This window comes from Mixophyes fleayi, chromosome 2, assembly GCF_038048845.1.
Source record: "Mixophyes fleayi isolate aMixFle1 chromosome 2, aMixFle1.hap1, whole genome shotgun sequence".
NCBI classification, from domain to species: Eukaryota; Metazoa; Chordata; class Amphibia; order Anura; family Limnodynastidae; genus Mixophyes; species Mixophyes fleayi.
In genome coordinates, this window is record NC_134403.1 from 308,483,938 (window position 1) to 308,505,510 (window position 21,573).

Sequence of the window (21,573 nt, forward strand, 5' to 3'; positions counted from 1 at the left end):
GAGCCCATGGAAGGCCACCAATAGTGGTGGGATAACAAAGCTAAAATCTTTTTAGAACCAGAGTGTCCGGAAAATTTGGAATTGTGGGCCATCTTAAAACCTTGGAGCGAAAATGGGAATACACAAAGGCAGAGGGTTGAGTCAGAGCTATCACATTGGCACGTTGGACCTCGGGAATACTTTTCAGATTCAGAATCTTCAAAAGCTCTGGAGAGCGTGTCGGCTCGAGTGTTTTTGAAACCTGAATTTAATTTAAGGTGTAGCTGGAAACGTGAAAAGAATAACCAACGCGCCTGATGAGGTTTCAGACACTGCGCAGTTTGTAAATTGGTGACATTCTTATGGTCGGTAATGACCGAGACCGGGTGAACGGCTCCCACCAACAGATGGCGCCATTCCTCAAAGGCTACTTTAATTGCAAGGAGTTCCTTGTCCCGGATGCCATAGTTCTTCTCCTGAGGGGAAAGCTTCTTGGAATGGAAACTACAAGGCTAAAGAGATCCAGAAGAAGAGTTTCGGGATAGAACAACACCATTACCAATGACTGAGGCGTCAACCTCCAGAAAGAAGGGTTTGCGTTGATCCGTTTGAACGAGCACTGAAGCACTGGAAAAAAAACTTTGTTTAAGGTATTGAAAGCAGAAAGAGGCCAGGGGGTAAATGTATTAAGCTCCGGGTTCTTCAACACCCGTGAGTTCTGCCTTTAAATTTAAAGCGGCGCTGCCTTGTAAAGGGAAACTTCCCTTTACAAGGCAGCGCCGCTTTAAATTTAAACGCAGAAGACGCCGAACTCTCGGGTGTTTAAGAACCCGGAGCTTAATACATTTACCCCCAGGTCTTTGCTCGACCACCCTTGCAGGTAAGGGAGGTAATATGGGCTATGAGGGTGGAGAAATTTTTGATAAATTGGCAATAATAATTGGCGAACCTAATGAAATGATTAGCAGCCTTTAGTCCCTGGGGATGTTTTTCCCTAAAACATGATCGATGGGACATTCATACGGTTGATGAGGGGATAACACCTTTGAACCAGCTTTACTGAAGACATCGCGGAAGGCCTGGAACAGAAGAAATGCTAAGGGAAGAAAGTGTCGTTTGAGGCGATGGGCCCGGGAGAGACAATGCTCTTTACATGTGGTAACCCAGGATATGACTTGTGCTTGGTGCTAGTCAAATTGAGGCAAATGTGATCTTGGCCAAGACAGACCTAGGATGATAGGGTTGACAGATTGTGACAGAACCAGGACCTTGATCCGCTCGGATTGGAGACCTGTTACCCAAGAGATGGAGCCATTAGCGACGCAATTCCCATCTACTGCGGTTAGAACCAGAGGTTGTGGCAAAGGTAAGCTGGGTAGACAAAGCTTAGTTGCCATGGCGGAAGAAATAAAGTTCCTGGTGGGTCCGGAGATCACAAAGGCGTACAAGTTTTGGGGGTCATCTGAAGTAGACAATGTTACCGGCATGAGGATTTTTTAATTCTTCAGAGAACAGGGAGTAAAGGACTTGGATCCTAGGATGACCCTCCTGATATTGTCTAGGAGAAGGAGGCGTTTCCCAGCCTTTTGGTACAAGTGGAGATGAGAGGGCCAGTTTCACCACAGTAAAGGCACAGGTGGTTCTTAATTCACCGGTCCCTTTCCTCTGGAAATAAAAATGAACAGCCCAATTGCATAGGTTCCTTGGAAGGCGACGGAGTGGAGACAAGAGAATACTGGAACTGCAGTGCAAGGTGGGGAAAAACTCAACGTTTACAGTCCTCCTGAGACCATTCTCTATGTGCGGATATCCACCTTGATGCGTAGGGAGATTAGATCATCCAAAGTCAGAGAAAAGTCCCGGGATGTTAGATCATCTTTAATACGGTCAGTAAGACCCTGCCAAAAGGTGGCAACCAAAGCCTTGCTGTTCCACCTAAGCTCTGAGGCGAATGTTCAAAACTGCACCACATACTGACCTATGGAGAAAGAACCTTGGCGGAGGGCCAGCAAACTGGATGCTGCAGAAGATACCCGATCAGGTTATCTTTCGAAAGGTTTCATTAAAGGAGGAAACAGAGGGTAGAAGCCCAGGCCAGGGCTGTCCAGAGACAAGCAAGATTATGTAAGCGACATTGGCTCTTTCAGATGAAAAGTTCCCACGGGCCAGTTCAAACTGAATGGAACACTGGTAGATAAAGCCACGGCATTTTTTGTAATTGCCATCGTACTTTTTCAGTTTAGGAATACGTAGAACTCTGGAACCGGAGAGAGTAACAGAGACTGAGGAAGCAGATGGGGAGGCAGTGGTCACTGGAATTGTCTAGAAAGGTGACGTCCCTTGAAGAGCATCTAAGCGAGAGACAACTCCTTGTAGATAGTGGAGTAGCTGTGCCTGGTTATTCTCCTGTTTAATCTACCCCTCGAGCAAGGTGCAGCAGAAGATTGCGGGCTGAGGGTTCACCGTCCCCATCCATGGTAGGCTGTCGCAATCGGGTATTGAATGGAGCACATTTGCCGGAGTTAGCGCTACTGAACTTGGAGGGGCGAAGCCTAACGCGCCCCTGGTGTTCACCAGGTACCCCCACAAAGAGGTTTGGTTTTGGCTGCAAGTGATGCATATGTCCAATTTATCCAAGCCAGTCACCGGCAAAGCATGGGTGAACGCGAAAGTAGTCAGACAGGCCAAGGTCAATACCAGCTGTAGGATGCAATACCAAAGCGGAACCGGAGAATAGTCAGGCCAAGATACTAGTGAAGCGGAATAGAGCCAAATTGGAATCCAAAGAGTGATAAGACTGTGCAGGGTAGTAACCAGCAACATATGGAAGCAGTGACATAATCCAGAAGAATAGGTACAACAAGCCTGTTCAAGCCAAGTGGAGGCAAACATACAAGGAGAACAATGGAGTAGACCTGGTACTGTGCCACCCTAATGGTGCCAGAGCAGGTTGAAATAAAGGCAGTCTGGAGCTGATAGGCCTTCCCCTGGCGTTCAGTCGGTGGGGATGGATCTAGCATTCCAGAGTCTACAGCAGGGTGAGAATTTCTCTGGTGCTAACCCTTTGATAAATTTTGGGAAGCAAAAAATAAGCCTTTATCCTGCGAATAGATCTGATTTATCCAGAGTTAAGGCATATGAGCTAAAGGGAAGAAAAAAAAAAGACCCCTTAGGCTTATAAACCCTTGCTAGTGCAGAGTTATGAAATCATATACCACAACTTTAGCATGGGGAATAATATTTGCAAAATAAATGAATACATACATAAAAAAAAAAATAGATTTTGATTTCAAGCTGAGAAGTTGCAGATCAGAATACATACCTGGGAATTTCATTAGAGACATGGTGGGCATCGGGGCTTTTTGTGGTGAAAAAGCATGAAACAGCAGTTCAAGGTAAATAGAAAAATTATCGAGCACTTATACTAACACTCATATACATAAGTCAAGCCATCAAATCTTTACGCCTTCTAGGACTCGGCTAACTCAGGTTGAGCTATGCATTGTGTAATGAGCTTAACAAAGTAGACTCTGCATGTATATACACATCAGATGGAGCCCTGTGGTCTTTCTCACTCTATGCCTGTACTGACAGCCAGAAAAGCTCAGAGATATTTATCAGTTAATGCAGATGATTTGGAACTGTGTCACAGTGATAACCTGTACTGAGTGAGGAGTGGTTCAGAGCTGCTCCGACTGTTAGTACGAACTGTCATAAAGAGCGGAATGGGGAGTGGTTGGAAGGCAGTATAGTGCTTGTAACCTGAGGTGAGCTAGACTTGCCGCCTCAATGCCGCCTTGCACTCTGCTTCCTCCAGTAGATTTTTTTTTTTTAACCTTTTTATTAAAGCATGTCAAAAGTAATATAAATAGACAAAGTAACAAAGCAAAATACAGTGTTGCATATGGGATAAGAGTCAAGTAATTCAACACTTATCACACCGTTAAGAAAAGAGGAAATAATAAGGATAAAATATTTGGAGCCTATTTGACCCTCGGGAACCAGAACTACATTCACATGGAGTGACTGATACGGCTACCAGCTATTAAACTCCATACTGTTGATACTCATCTACAGCAGCCACCTATTTTAATTGTTCAATCTATAACAATAACCTATAGAAATAATTACACGGACAACTTCCTAAATTTGGAAATTTAGGTCATAGTTTATTAAAACATTTTTCATAAAATGGTGGCGGTGAGAGCAATCTACAAGTCAGCTAACAACTAATACCCAGAAACCAAACCGTATGGACACAGGCACAACCAAAGTCCCTTACGATTGGTGGTGCTAAATATGGCAACATCGTGACTGCTCCCCACTGTGCTCACAATGACAACCTCTCTCAAAACAAGCAAAGGGCCCCTCTTACAAAGGAACCAAGAGCCATGGTGCTTCGAAGGGAGCAGTGACGTGTGGCCAATCAGCGATAGCACCGTATGGAATCAGTTGCTGACTGCAAGATCTCTCCTGCCACACTGAAGTCCTTAAGGGATGCACAGGCCCCCACCACTAGACCTAACAATTAAACCTAACTTCTGGAAAATCTGATCCAAAAATAGCTCATTACCTTCATCGGAGCTGTGTACTCCATCCGATCTATACAAGTGACCTTTCTGAACTGAAATCGAAGGGTGTGAAATGACTAAACCACTCAGCGACCTAAGCACTTTGCCTACTACCCTGTTTGCCTTCTTTAAAAGGTTCTTCATAACAGCTGCAGGTACCACAGCTTTCAAAGACATTCTAGGTATCATGTTTGACCATACAATATACACTTGCGGGCATTAGGCCTTATTCGTCTATAAGTCCTCTCTGATTGCTATCAAAAGACTTAATGATTTCCCAAAACCTTGATCATTACCACCTAAGTGGATTAGCAGAATGTCAGGTATTCTGTTTCTTGTTCACCTTTAAGAAGAGGTAGAAGAGAGGCCCACTTTAAGCCTCAACTTCCCAACCATTTAAATTCAACCAGATTGGAAAATTTGTGGCCTTTAACTTTTAAATCGTACCGGGACACCCAGAACACGTATGAATGCCCAACAAACCAAATTTGTATCTTCCGACGAGATGAATCTGTAATTAAACAAATAAATTACATCAACGTTAGCATGTCTGCCCTTTGCCACTGAAAAACTCCTGTGAAGAAAAATATTTATAAAACATCCACAAGGTAAATTTAGGAATTGAGATTAAAGAATGAACTCTGCATAAACTGCATCCATTTAAGCATGTCTGTCCGTTTACAACAAACAATTCTATTAGTAAATTTACACAATTTAACATCCACGAGGAAAATGATGAGGAAATAAAGGTAAGGGGATAGACGCGGTAACCCACATGAAGGTGAAAAACTCATAAACCCCGAAGGCTCACCACTAATCAACCCTTAATCCGAGGAGAAACTGGGAGAAAATCACTTTATGCCCCACTAAAAGCGACGAGCAGCAAAGCCCTGGGTAACTGATAAATTAATTATGATGCTATAAATTTACTTATTTAAAGGCTTGGGTCTAATATAGACTTCCACCTACCTAAGGATTTGATGTCAGAAATGGAAACACCCCTTTCAGCTGCAGCAGTAGCCGCTCCAATCCTAAAAGAGTGGGTGCCATAAAGTGTTGGGTCTAAACCTACATGTTCAAGAGTACTTTTTAGAATTGCTTGAAATTAAAATTTAGTAAGTGGAGAACCATCTTCGTGAATTAACCACGGCTCTAACCCTCATGGATGTACTCTTTCTAATTGATTACATAAATGAACAGGACAGATACTCAGATCTTCTTGAGCTGACAAGGATAACCATTGGCCTTTGCCCAGCTGATCCGTCTTGGACCTAAGGATTTTGCATGACAGCATATTATGCATAATAACCTTGTGCCTAGCTGACAAAGTGCCACCTATATCTTTCTTGGAAGGAGCCACTAATTCGCTCACTCGAAATGCCCCAAAGAAAGCAAGGGAAAAGGCTGTGCTAAACAATGTTGCCTCAGAAATGCTCTCAGTTATGCTGGGGAGCGCTGTTAACAATTTACTCAATGTATTAATATTAATTGGCCTTCTATTATTCTCCCTCAAAAGGACACATTTGCCCATCCTTTTAAAGCCCTACTTTTCAAGAAACCTTTGGTGTAATCTTTTTTGCCATTTAATTTTCAGATGAATGAAATACTCGCTAACAACGACACCATTGTGACTCCCTGTTCGTATTTATGCCAAATATATGGCAGCAAATTGTCGCTCTGACCTGTATTTCATTGCTGTCGCAACACTAAGAAATTGATCCCAGGCTGCTTGATATGCTCTCCTGGTAGATGGGGCCAGGGATGTCACTGGGAGTCCCTCAGTGCCAGCTCAACAATCTGCCAAACAAAAGAAGGACACAGTGTTCCCATCAGCATGGTGTGTGGGGCCAGTTCCCTAAAACGTGACTATTGAAATCTTGATAAAGCATCAGCAATATAATTTTTAATTTCTGCCATGTGCTTGGCATCAAATGTAATGTCATATTCTAAACAATGCAACACTAAGTGGCATATCAATTCAACAGCTGGTGCAGCTAACACACTTTATTTATACATTGCACAACTCCCAGGTTGTCACACCAAAACGTTACATTTTGTCCTTGGGACAAATTTGCCCAAAGTTCAACCGCTACAATGATAGGAAAGAGTTCAAGAGCTAATAAATTCCTAACCATACCATTCTGATGCCAAGACACCGGCTAGCGAGTAGCGTACCATCACCCTTTGAAATAAGCACCAAAACCCACAGATCCTAAGGCATCCATGTGTAACTCAAGCTGTCTATTAGAAACTTGAGGTGATGGCCAGATACATATTCCATTAAAATTTGAAAGGAAGTGCAGCCATATACACAAATCTTTCTTTATTTCAACTGGGAGCGAAACCCAAGCATGGAGATTAGTGCGCCCTGCAATTGCAAATGTTTCCGATAGGTATTACTCTACAGGCAAAATTAAACAAACCTAGAAGTGACTGAACTCGTCGCAACTGAAGTGTCCTTGCATCCAATGCTAGTTGAATCATGGTAACTATCTTAACAATTTTATCAGATGGTAATCTACAACATCCCGCCACTGTATTGATTTCTATGCCTAAGAAGGACAGACAAGACAGAGGTCCCTCTGTCTTATCCTGGGCAACAGGAACACCTAAAACTGGAACAAGGATTGTACCACAAACAGAGTGTCCGCACAAACATTTGAATTCGCCGGTCCTATAAACAGGAAATCGTCCAAATAATTGACGATGCCTGCATGCCCTGTTCCTGTTTGCACACACCAATGCAGGAAAGAGCTGAAGTTTTTAAAAAAAAATGCGCAGGAGACAGAGCATCCCAACGGAAGGAATCTATCTGCGTAGTAACCATCAGGCAGTCTGAATCCCATGTAACAAAAAGAAACCGGATTCAAAGGCAGGAGCCGAAAAGCTGACTCAATGTCTAGCTTTGCTAACAATGCTCCTTTCCCAAAGGATCTTACTAAATTCAAAGCTGCCTCAAAGGACTGATATACTACTGAACTAACCTCTGGCGAAATTGCATCATTAACCGACCACCCCCAAGGGGTAAGACAAATGCTGTATCAGCCGGAATTTCCCCGCCACTTTTTTAGGTACAACCCCAACCAGTGATATCACTAAATTAGCTATAGGTACTGTCATAAATGGGCCTACCATACGTCCCAATTTGACTTCTTTACATACCTTCTCAGCGAGAATGTGCGGAAAAACTAAAGCTGATTTCAAGTTCCTATCAGCTATACCCTCACTCTTGATGGGCAACTGAAAACCATCCTTGAAACCTTTAAATAAAAAATACGCCTGTTCTTTATCTGGGAAAACACGAAGCCAACGGTTCAACGCACTTAACATTATTGGTGAGTGTACCTTAATTTGAAGGAGGTGCTGTAGGCTTTCCTCCTACCTTATTTGCTGGGTTTCTGGGGCACTCAAGCACTGGGTGTGGGCCTCAGCTACTAGTGCAAATGCGTCTATATTTCCAGAATGCCTCTCTTGCACAAGTTCCATTGTTGAATGCAAAGCATTTGTTTCTAGTCATAAGGGGAGTACTAGGCCTCCCCTGTGATGGAAACCTAGTACCTACCCCAGTGTTAGAAACAGCGTCCATAGGGTGAACCATTTCCATCCATATTTCGACATCTTTAAAGCTAAAAGGGGTGGAAGGGTTACCATTGACTTAATGCCTAAATTGTTCGTCATATTCACTCCATAAACCTAAGCCATCATTTTCATACATGTTTTTTATCATATGAACATATCTCCATGCGTCTATATTTGCTTTTGGCCTAGACTCTAAGTATACTGCTGCAAATGCACAAAAACCCGTAAGCCAGTTGGTGAATGACTTATAAGTTAGTTCACCTATCCCACCTCTCGCCATGGCTTTTTCTAATTCTTTCTGACCCGTCTCCGTGTCAACATAAAATCCCTTTTTAATTTTAACACTTGAATGCAAACCGCTTACCAATGCAGTATTTGAGCATCTAACCATTTCTCCACTTACTGGATCAACTCTAGCTTATGTGCGAGCACCACTGTACTTTTACGCTCGCTGCCACTAAAATGTTTGTGTAATATTTTTAACAGTTTACATGAACCTGACTCTGTCTCAGAAGAATTACTGCTAAAGGATGAAATTGGTGAGCACTCAGCAACCATTGAAACCACAGGAACTTTTGGCGTATTTAATTGGTGTCTGACGATCTTCTGTAGTGTAACGTCTATTCTTCAACCAAAAAACTGACCCGACCTCTGAATGTGCGAACCTTGCCCATCCTTCTCTTGATAAACTTGCTCTTTGTGAAACTGGATAAACATCAACATTAGATAAATTTCCAATACCACCTGAAAAAACACTGTTGTTGAGATGAGGTAGCTGTTGTGTATTTGTTTCATAAACAAAAACCTGGGCAGGTGTGGGTCAAGAAATTTGACCAGAAGAGGAAAAAGAGGAGGGGCACTTGAAGGAGAAGGCCTATGTTGCACGCTGTGGAAATTAAATTGAAAATCAAGCGGGGTATATGGGGCAAACCACCCTGAGGAGGAGGTCAAATTACCAGAGGCAGGAACAGATTGAGGTGCATGATGAAATGTGGATTTCACTGGAGGGGCCGAATATTGAAGTAAAGGGGTTGGGAGGGAAACCAGAGTAGTTGGAGAAAAAGATACTTGAGAATGAGGAATTAACCCTGAACTTGCCTGTGTTGCAATAGGATTTTGTGTCAAAAAACTACTATAAGGTTGCGCACCACAACCCCTTTGTTAAATTTTCTAATTCCGCAGGGCTGTGCAGAGAACTCATTCACGTCAGTCACTGCCCCATTGGAGCTTGCAATATAAATCCCCTAACTTACATACTCATTGACAGAGAGAAACTAAGGGCAATTTAATATCAGCCAATTAACCTACCAGTATGTTTTTGGTGTGTGGGACGAAAGCAGAGCACCCGGAGGAAACCCACACAAACACAGGGAGAACATACAAACTCCACACAGATAAGGCCATGGTTGGGAATCAATCTTATGATCCCAGTGCTGTGAGGCGGAAGTGCTAACCACTAGGCCACTGTGCCTAAATGTGCAGGAGGGATGCAGCACCATTCTTCCACAAAGTGGTCACTTCAACTGATGCTCGACTGATGGTGGTGCAAACCCACTTGTTTAAGATTTGGCAATTAAGAATGTATGGATGTGACAAGACTAGGCACCATAAGGGGAATATTGGGCTGACCCAGTCTGGCAGTCACTGGACCAATTGAGGGTCATTGGCCAACTCAGTTACTAAATGCCGCCCAGTGGCCAGATCCAGCAACCCTTTGTGATCAAAGGGAGGGGGCGGCAGCCCACAGGAAGCAAGGAACAGCTGGGGACCTTATAAAATCACAAAGTAGTGGAAGGGGTTAAGAACAGGAGGGTCTGAATCAGGAGGTAGGAAATAACTATTGATTAACCATTGTCCATGCACATCTCAAACCAGACTTGATGGCCCAGAAACAGCAGGTGGGCTACTGCTGAGGTCATGTTCTACCTCTACCCTCGTTACCACCTAGATTCTATTCACCACCAATGAAGATGGATCATGGCCCAGGTAGGGGGCAAAGATCGGGTATTTTTGGAGAGAGACAAAAAGACCCAGGAGGGTAGTGGTGGTTGTAGCTGGTGGATATTGGAGAGAGAGGACTTGGACTGATGTTGAGTAGCCATACCCTATCGGGACCAGAGAGGATTGTTTTGAAGCAGGAGCTTATTCAGCTAGATCAGGTGCTGAACCTCTAGGACTGAGTTTGTCATCAGTTCATCAGGAGACACTCGCAGATTCTATAGAATTGGTGAGCCTACAGAGGTAGGGAGACTGAAACCCGGAGTCCTACCAAACTGATGGAGAGTTGGCCAAAACCAACAAGATAAACAGACTGACCTAACGGATCACAACCCCCTGGCCCACCTGGATTGTCATCTGTGGACTGTGTTGCCAGTAGTTTGTGCCTGCTATGATTCTAAACAGGGAGGTAACTTGCTGTAGACTTTGTTGTTGTTTTTTTACTGACACTGGTGATTTTACTAACTCATTGTTATATTTGGTGGGGGAATACGTTTCTCCTTGGGGAGCACTGTTACATTTTCTTTCTGTGTACACTTTGTTTAAATAAAGAGGTTATTATCTCTTCTTGCTTCCTTACCTGTCTGATTCCTGAACATAAAAAAAAATGTGTACCTAAAGAACTACAGTTCCAACCCTGGTGTCCTCACAATGGATAACATCAGCGTCATGTGCATCAAAGTATTTGACAATACACCTTGTGACAGGATGGACCGTCCTATGCCACCCTGTCTATTGTTGCTGGGAACTGGCTGGGCTTACCTTTCCAATGTTCCCTTACGTTATCCCAAATGCGCCCTCTTGCCGCAGTAGGAGGTTTACAATGCTGCCACCACTGAGCTCCTTTATGGCGCTCACAACCACGTTCCTTCTTGGTAACTGTCATACTCCTGTGCTGATACACTTGGGCTGGTAACTCCGGACCTCTTACTATGGATCAGGGTTGCTGTGGATGGATCCCCCCTGACCTTTGGCACTGACCAGAGCTGCATGGGTAGCAGGCAGAGCGGTTGTACTGGAAATGCTTGGGTCCAAACCTCAGAGACAGCCAGTGATTGGATTAGATTTAGGGTCTAATCTGCAGGTCACAGGATTACAGCAATATTGAAGAAGTTGTCAAGCAGGACTTTGAAGCAGAGTGATGTTTATTGGTCAAGTGTCCTGATAAGGACAGTTCCACTGATTAAAGGTATCAGTGGTCAGGTCAGATGGAACATCAGAATGATACATTACATGCTCAAACAGCTCACCTTTTATACAGCTCTGACATAACTTCTGGCAGGGGGTAAACCAGCCCCTTGGACCTAGTTGGCTCCAACCCGTCTAGAATATTCCCTCAGATCTCAGGATGTAATCTAGTTTTGCATCTAACACAATTTAACTTCCATATCACCCTGATTTCTTCAGATGTTCTGTCTCCATTGTTTAGAGTTCCTGTCTGTCTAACACGACCTGCATTCAGGTAACGGCCCTCTGTTGTGCATTCAAGTGTTGGTCACTCACATTGGATAGACTTAATTATCCTTAATGAGGACATCCTCTAGACTACACAACAGACTTACAAATGTTTTCAGAAATCAAACATATACCTTACACATGAATGCATTTTTTTTAGCAAGGTTACAAACAAAAGCAAATCCCTTTCCTGGCCAATACATTTCCTACTAAAAAAATGCAATACAATATCAAACATAAGTACATTTGCAATTATATACAAAAGTGCCCTGCACTATTTCCTTTAAATAAATTGATACCATAAGTTATTTATCAGTGATCCAGTCACACACCTGTTCTGTGGATGGGGTCATTGTCATCCTGAAAGCATTGACCTTGCCTTCTAGGGAAATGATTGCATCCAAACCATGCCAGGAAACTGCCCCCCAACATATTATAGAATGATGAGAACTCTTGCTGGAAACTCAGGGTTGCTGACTTCTTTAGGTTGGTGCCACATATGCACTCATGCCTTTGAGAACATGGACGACTTTCCCATTATTAAAATTCTCACACTGCTCACTTGTCCCTTGTCTGTGCTCATTGTACAATTAGACTCACAAACTCACATTGCTAAGTGAGGAACAGTTTATGCAGCGCAACAGTCTAAGACATCCTGCCCTGCAAAGTTATTTTTATTTTTAATGGACCTGGCTACTTACTCCACAAGATTTGTTTGAAATGAGGCTTATCCACAGTTGCTCTTGATTTTGCCTTGCCTGGATTATTAATTTCCACTAGCATTACATGCTCATATCACGATAGATACTATTGCTCATGAAACATTAGCAAGATGAGATGACTGTCAGTGAAGTTCCTGCCAAACATGTTCTATAGTCTTCTCTTGCAGCCATGCTAACCATAATTATAGGCAACCACGCATTTTTGCACACTACCCTGACCAAGCTGGCATGTTATTTGTTTTCAAACTGCATGGAAGCTCTTGCTCTTACCCAAGGCCGGATTAAGGGAATGGAGGCCCCTGGGCTAAGGGGGCCTCCATTCCCCCGTGAGGGCCCCCCCCCCGTGATCCGAGCTGCCTGCGCCCCCCCCCAGCACTTACCTCCTTCTCCGGCACGCTGTACGCTCTTTACTGAGGAGGTCTCCTGAGAGTGAGACTCACGAGATTTCCTCAGTAAGGAGACTACAGCGCGCCGGAGAAGGACCGCAGTGACCTCAGCTCACTGATCGTCACCCCCACCCCCGACCGATCAATACTGCTGCTGAGCACTTTCAAGGGCCCCCTGGATGCCATAGGCCCCTGGGCTGTAGCCCAGTTAGCCCTATGGTTAATCCGGCCCTGCTCTGACCTCATTTATTGAAGTGCTCCCCCCCACCCCCTTCTTAACATTATATGCAGGTCCTACATTGACCTATATGCTTAAAACACCATTAAAATGCAGTTAAAATCCGTCATAGCAGCTGTCCCTCAAGCCTACTTAAGGCACATTTGGGTGTGGCTCACAAGCCAGCCCTTGCTAGATGTAAACCTCTATACCTGGGAGGTGAGTGCATCTAATTTTAACTGCATTTTAATGGTGTTTAAAGAATATAGGTCAGTGTAGGACCTGCATATAATGAGTTGCCCTTGACGCTGGGATGCAGGTTTAAATGTTTTGATCAAAATATGAACTAATACCTCATGTTTTCATTTTGCTAGACACACACAGATATGCAGACACAGATATGCAGTGTAAAGGATAAGCGCTGACAACTGTCTTTATATTTTGTATACATATATGGGCATTTATATTGCCACACAGCTGGTACCATATACAATATGAGATATACAGAGCGCGGGCTTATTGCCAAGCAGCTGGTACCATATATAATATGGGATATACGATAGCATAACTATTTGGCCTAAAAAGGGGTTGGAGGAGTATCTGGATTAAACCCTACTAAAAGGGAAGTTGTGGAAGAAGGGTTATGCTGACTTTATGTAGGGGGCGTGTGAGTGGAATTAGGATGCAAAACATGCACACCCTGATTTAATATATTCTCCATCACCGGCTCCCTCATAGTTTCTGTTTGTACATGGGATCTGGTGGGAGATGAAGTTGAGGGCAACATTTGTTGTAATTCTGTCATGCGGGAATGAGTAGGGGAAGGAGATCCCTCTGTCACCACTCGTGCTGCGTTATTTCCCCCAATGGAGGCATCGGAGACGGGCATCGTCATGGCCCTCTCCAGCACATGCACATGTCTTCTGAGCGAGCTGACCGTTGGGTACGCAGTACCCGCGGTCACCAGCGCGTGATCCCACTGAATGGAGCTCCCATTTAGTTCCGAACCTCCAACATTCGCAGCGCTTGAAACTGACTGGGGAAGGGACGCCACACTAACTTTTCTCCGGTGGCCCCCCACTTCTTGGACGGGACATTTTTTTTTAGAGAATAAAGGACAGTTAACTAAATAGGAGATTTTAAACTAAGGGAATCGGGAACAAAATGACAGGAGAAAAAAAGCGGGAAAAAGAAAAGGGAATAGAAATGGAAAGTGACAGAAAAAGAAGAGAAAAAGGTGAAAAAAGTTGAAATAAATGAATAAGTGAAGTGAAAATAAAGATATCTTAAGTCAGAAAATAAATTAAACTAGTTCAAAGCACTTAATAAGACACATCCAACTTAATGATACTGAGCCTGATGTTCTTCTCCACAGGGATTCTTGCACTAGAAAAGTACTCAACCCACACTGAATGCGGAATATATGCCCTATGGATTGCTCCTCCCCCAGGCTCCTATTGGTTAATTTGAATTTAACCATTAACCGGTAAATGTCTATAGATTCAATACAAACAGATGTGTTTAATTTCGTTCAGCCTATGTGGCCTCTCTCTTACTATCATAAGCTTGCAGAACTAGTAGCAGAGGTCTTTACCTATAGCAGCCGCCTTTTCCATATAGCTAGATATGCTCACAGGTACTCAGATGCCCTCAGGTCTTAAACTCAACGTAGTGCAAGCTTATGAGTAATGCCACAGCGTGGAAATAGGAGGTGATGACAGCAGGTAACATGGTCAGAAACAAGCCAGGGTCCAAGGGCATAGAAATTAACAAAGTCGGGTTTAGACAAAGGTCAGGGCCGGCAGTAAACAACCACTTTTACATTTCCATACCGCCAATTCTACATTTCCACTTCAACCACTGCATATATCAATGTCACAACAAATAGCAGTTAGCCCGGGGACACTGACAGGAATATATACCCCAGGAGGAAAAATAGGGAGATATGAGCACAGCACAGAAGGCTAGTAGTGGAGAACACATAACAAAGTTGGAGAGAGAGGAGAGATAGAGATCCTGGAGCATCATGCTTGTTCACACATTGCTGAGGCGCAGCAGGTAAATGGATCCTGTGTTGAGACATGACAAAACATATGGCTACATCACCTCCATCACACATAGTGTTTTTGGTATCTCCACAATCCCAATTCACAAACACTTTATTATTATCAGTTGTTGATTTGTAAGGCACCACATTTCTCCAAGTGCTAACTTAGGGGAAAATAAGACATATATAAAACAGACATACAAGGTAGACAAAATAATTGCAAATAAAAACGTGTGTTGTGAGGGTCCTACCTATGAGAGAGCTTACAATTGTAATCTAATTGGGAGTGACGCAGTTCTAAAAAGAAATGAGTGTGGCTCACAGTGGAGTTTTATGAAAATTTGAAGGCGCACTAGTGTGGGTAGTATAGGTGGTTGGATAAGTACACTTTCTATTGCTACAAGCATGTCCCAACCCTCAATCCACCCCTGGACCATGAGCACCACGGTGCAAGTACCTGACCTAAGAAACAGGCACTTCTGTCAGACAGGCACCGCGGATATGCATTGTTACAAATTGATAAACTGTCTCTTACCTTCTATCAGTGCATGGCTGTGGTGCAGAAAACATCAAAATCTCTCTCTGGTCCACTTTACCTATGATCCTGAGTGTTTATATATTTGTCTTGGGACTGTTGTTCTAGATATGAGAAATGCCTTATGTAACTTTTTATGCCTTTTGAGAGCACAGTCATTCTGTTTAAAAATGTTACTCATGTGATTCAATATATGTGTATGTGTATTGGCACTGTATTACCGCAAAATAATATGACATGTTTTAGTTATCATGGACAAACTGTGGCTTTTGTTCATCGTGAAGAAAGCTGCCCATGTCGATAGTTTTTTTTCAGCGTGACGTTTGTTTTGTTATTTTTTTCTACAGCAATTCTGTTGTGTAACTAGGTCAATTATATCTCAACAATACAAGCTGACAAGTGTATAAATATACAACAAAGCACAAAGACATCTTTCCATGCAAGTGAAAAAAGTGACTTAGTTGCTATAGCAATACCATCTTTAAAGCAGCATTCAAACTTAGTTAGTTTTCAGTGGAGAACCAGGAACTGCATGCTGACATCGATTTAATGGCAGAACCTCTACAAATCTCAATCCACTTTAAAATGGCCACCGAAGGGTGTGAGCAAGAGGTCAAATTAGAAACTGCAATCTCCCTGATTGCTAGGACTGTGACACGAACCATGGGACCCAGGAAAAATGACTACATGATGTTTTTACCTTACCTGGAGGTGTCACACAGGCACATGTCCACATTTAACCATCTAATCACTTCCAAATTTCTATGAGAAAACAGAAAGCATGTTACACACGCGCTGAACTCGCTAATTTTGTTTTCTCTATAACTTTTTATATAAACATAAACAAAGACAAAACATAGGGTATATAAAAGCAAGTGAAAAAGACAGTGTATGGAATACTAAACCATAAATATTTCAGAAGGTAAGATAACAGCAATTTTGTTCTCGCGTTACCAACATTTTTAAATTTTAGGTTAGGGAGGGAAGGGCAGGTGGAGGAGGGGAGAGGCTCTTGGTCCTCACGGACAGGGGGTAAAACCATGAAGAGGTATTGAAGGCAAGATTTTGGTGAGGGGCTCAACCCATTTTATTCTTGGGAGTCTGATCATAGGGCAGGAGATAGATGCAATACTAAAGAGACTCAAGTGGGGGATTAGAGTTATAGGTAGAGCCAGGGTGCCCAGAGTTGATGAAATTTGTCTTCCTTTTCATGTAAATGGTGAGTATTTTCTATCCGTGCAATAACCTAAAATATAGGACTTCAGAGTAGAAATGTGTGGAGGGTCACGCTATTTCCATGTCTTGGCAATTAAGCCACTAAGGCAGCAAGAATATGAGAGGCCAATTATGTGGAATGTTTGCCAGCATCTGGAAGTGGATATCAAAGGAGGAAAGTCTATAGATCGTTGTGAACAGGTTGCACAAGAAACGATGAGAGGAGGGCTCTGACTCAGTCCCTAAAGGAGGACATTCTTGGACATGACCACTAGATGTATATAAAAGTACCCAATTATCCACAACCACGCCAGCAAGCTGTGGAGCTAGAGGGATACATTTTAGTGAGTTTATCATGGGTGAAATACCATCTATAATAAACTTTAAAACCGTTCGATGAAGCTGGTGACCACCGTTCTCTAATAAAGTTCTCAATAGTCCTTCTCTGGGGGAGACTCAGGTCCCTCTCCCATTACCTCTTGTGTCTGCTTACAGGGGCAATAGAGCATCAAAAGCAATACAGTATATAGAGGACATATTTTCAAATGGGGAAATAGGCTTGATTGGGGGGGTGGAGTGGTGTTCGGGGAGACCTTACAAAATGTCTAAGATGGAAATATTTCATGCAGGGGTCTGGGCTCTTGGCTCACATTTCATCTAAGATTAGAAAAGCTTCTTGGTGTAGAAGGTCATCTACATACCGTATACCTGAATCAAGCCAGTTGTGAGAAAGGAGAGGCCTGTGGGGAAGTCAGAATTTCCTCAAAGGGGTAAGAGGTGAGTGAGAAATGACTCGATACCTAGGTGGAGTCTGCAGGTCTACCAGATCTTGGCTGAAAAACTAAGGGTGGGGGGACAATTTTACAAGGGAAGATCTAGTTTGTTTAGTTTCAATCTCCACCCATGACAGAGAGGATGGAGAGGTAAAGGAGGCTACAATTTCACTCATGTGGGCACCCAATAATAAATCTTTAGATCTGGAAAGCCTCTACCATCACACTTAGTGGGTTTCTTCAGAAGGGTTAATTTGTTCCTAGTAGAGCCTACCATTCCACATTAAATTTGCTAGGCAAATTTTGATGGAAGTTAGCAGGACCTTTGTGTGAAATTAATATCATCATCATCAACATTTATTTATATAGCACCAACATATTCCGTAGCGCTTGAGGAGGATATTCATCTTTACAGCAATGATCATGTCCAGCCACAAATTAATTAGGGGGCACCAGAGAACAGCTTTGACTTGATTTTATCAAAGATCCCTGGTATAGGGATCCATAGAAGTTGGGCATATAAACGTCAAGGAAAAGTGAAAATAATGGCTAGATTTGGATGCTAAGACAATGAGATGACCCCAGAGAATTGCTCTATGGGCATTGGGAGATATCTGGAGATATTTCTAGAAATTTTCAGAAAGGAGGAGCGATTTTAGATGAGTGACGGTATATTTGGTTTGGAATAGAAATCATTCATTCTCCAGGTTGCTGAAGGGGGTCTCAGGGCTAAGGAAGAGAAGGCCGTTACGATAGGAGCATGATCCGACAAGATTATAGGGAAGATATTGGAGGAGGTAAGTTTGAGGTCGTGGCTGAGCAGGATCATGTCAATTCTGGATTAGGTGTTGTGGATAGGGGAGAAAAAGGTTTAATCTCTGCCAGATACCCATCGTATAGGTTATTGAGGTTCAGAAATGCTTGCAGTGCTTTAGAATGTGTAATCCCTGCCAGATATCCATCATATAGGTTGTTGAGTTTCAGAAATGCTTGCAGTGCTGTAGAATTCTGGGAGTCTCTTCAAACTGGTGGGGCCTCAGGAAAGGCAGATTTGCTCAACTGGTTTTTAAAACTCTGACAGCAGCATTTGGAAAAGTGTCCAAAGCACTCAATGATAATGCTTTCCAATTATAATTACATTGTATGAGATTGAGTATCACCTACCCCATCTCCCCAATGACTTATCTCTGGAGTAAACCATCATTTCTGCTGGAAACATCTACAGCCAGATTTACCAACTTGCTTTGAGCCGATCTCTTGTTCCCCACCGATTTCAGTTGACATAACAGGAGGCTCTCCCTCACTGTCCTCCAGCAGAGCTCTTCCTCTCATTAAGCCCATTTGAATATCTACAGATAAATTTCTTAGTCTCCCTGCCATCAGCTTGCAATCTTAGAGACCTCACTCCTTTTAAACTTATTTGCAGACATCACCCTTCATGCAAGGGAATGATTTCACAAATGTATGACTTTCTTCTTGACGCTGCTCTACCTATGCAGAGTGAGGCGGTGTGGAAGAAAGACCTAGGTCCTTTGCCAAATGAGGAATTCTAGGAGGGCTTGAGACTGGGAATTATAAAAAATTCAATTTCTACTAAGATGAAAGAGACATTATACAGGATATATTATAGGTTGCATTTTACACCAACAAGGCTTAGTAGAATGTTTCCTTCAGTCTGTTAGAGAAATTGTGGCCACAGGGAAACACATCTGGTTGTCTTGTCCCATAATAACCCCTTATTGGGACAAAATCCACACACTCTTGAACAGCCTATGTGAAGCCCCAGTAGAAAAGGTGCAATGAGTGTTTCTTCTATGTTATCCACCTCAGGACCTTAATACATTTTTCAACATAGTAGCCTCACATATCTTAGCCGCAGCTAAGTCTCTATTGGCTAAACATTTTAAGAAACCAGTTCCCCCATCCTTGTCAGCACTCAAAAACCAAATCTTGTACATAGAAGCCATGGAGGAAATTACTTATTACTTCCATGCTAGGGGCCAAGTATTTACCCAGATATGGCCCCCTGTTTCTTTGTAGAGAGCAAATCCTGGCCCTTCTCCTTATCTGCTCCTTGAGTTTCCTTCCTGACCCAGGTACGATTAGAAGACACTATACACAGTCACCCTTCTCCTTACATCTAATAAATAATTCTCTTCTAGCTTTGACAATAGGACAAGAATATTGCTCCCTCCTTACTAGTCCTATACACCCCATCCCTCCTAACCTTTCATTCTCTATCCACCCTACCCCCTATTTGCTTTTGTTTTATTATTGTATTCCTAAAAACTGCTCATCTTCATTTCTCTGTTGTATTTTTATTGGTCCTGCAATATTTTACCATGTTTGCTGCAACTAAATATTGATCTGTGCATACAGTTTTGGTTCCATTGTTCTGTTATATGAATGTATGTATATATACTTTGGACCAGAAAAAATAAAGAATTATAAAAAAAAATTACATTATATTTGATTAAACCCTGTCACATACGGAATATTTGAGCACTCATTCTAGGTTGTAAGATTTAAAACCGCTGCAATTTTTCAGCTAAAAAACTGGAGAAGCACTAGGTTTTAAACTGAAATTTAGCTTATTTGCATACAAATAATTTTTCATTACACATTACTTGCTTTAAAAAAGTTGATTGCTGCCCCCCTTTTCCTCTTAGTCCCGTTTTTCCCTATGTATAAGAAAATATTGAAGGAAGCAATCTGAGTGTTTGTCTGTTATCAATAATTGTTTATGATTTCATCTGTTTCCTTTATAAATAAAGTGTTAAAAAAAATCATACAGAATTCTAGATGCCACAAGTCATGCCCTCTCTAGACCCTATTCCTTTAAGGTTATCCTTAGTTAGCCCCATGCTAAGGCCACAATCAACCCCACCTACGCCAAATAAGTAATGCTACACATTGCACAATGCATAAAAAACATTGTTTCTAGGCAGAACTATACCATATGCTGCTATACCTTTACTATTATTTGCATTAACTAAGGATGTAATGTAGATATTCACATAAATATGATAGTGTGTAATTTCTAAATAGTTTTCTTGTTAGGTATAGAGCCAATGTAGCTTTAAAGGAAAGGCAATGGAATATAGCTTGCCAACCTTTATAAAATATCAAAATATTTTTATATTGTTATTAGAGATGAGCGGTTTGGATTCAAAGAAATCTGACAGATCCGAATTTTGGGGTCTGAGTCATGACCCGCTTTCTTGCGACAAATTCAGATCTGAAAATGAGGCAAAACGTAATTTCCGGTAAAATGTTGGCTCATGCGAGTTTTGGATTGATAGTAAGTGGGTAGGATGCTTGCTGCAATTCTCTGCTCATAAAGTGGCTTGAAGAGGGTTGGACAGTGTTGAAGAGGCAATATATATTGAAATAGATGATGAAGGTGTTGATGGTGAGGATTGCATGTGTGTCTATCCATTATCCATTCGGCTGCTACCTGATGCTGGGCTGGTTGCTAATATACACAATTTTCCACCTTTTGAAAAACTAAAAACTTTCAACTTGAAACACTTTATTTTATAAGCAAGAAATATATTTGTTTTTTTTGGAGTGTGCTGCTTACAGTCACCTTGTTTTTTGCCCACTAAATAGTTCAGATGTCACACTCATTGATATTACCCCTCACAAAATTCCTTACTCCTCTTTAGAGTTTAAAAGAAATAAATATATATAGTTTTTTGGGGTGTGCTGCTCACAGTCAAAGAACACTGTTTGAGTCATTAAGGTACGTATCTGGCTGTTTTGATCTTATCCTCCGCAAAATAGTTTTGCTGGTTTTTGGTTTAAAAAAAGGCTTACTACAGTCCAAGTTTTAGGGGAGTGAACGGGGTGGGGAATGGGCGGATTAACATAGGTAATGCTAAGTAACGAGGTTCCTGTGAAAGGACTTTTCAGTGCGCTGGATTTCAGCTGTATCTTCTGCACCAGCAAGGGGTTTAGTCTAAGTGCTGCACCTGTTCTGGCTATATAACAGCCGCTGGGCCCGGTAGCACTAGAAAATGTAAAAAAAAAAAATGTGTGGGGACCCCCTCCAAACGTTATTATATCTTGTGCTGCCAGCCTAGTGCTGATCACA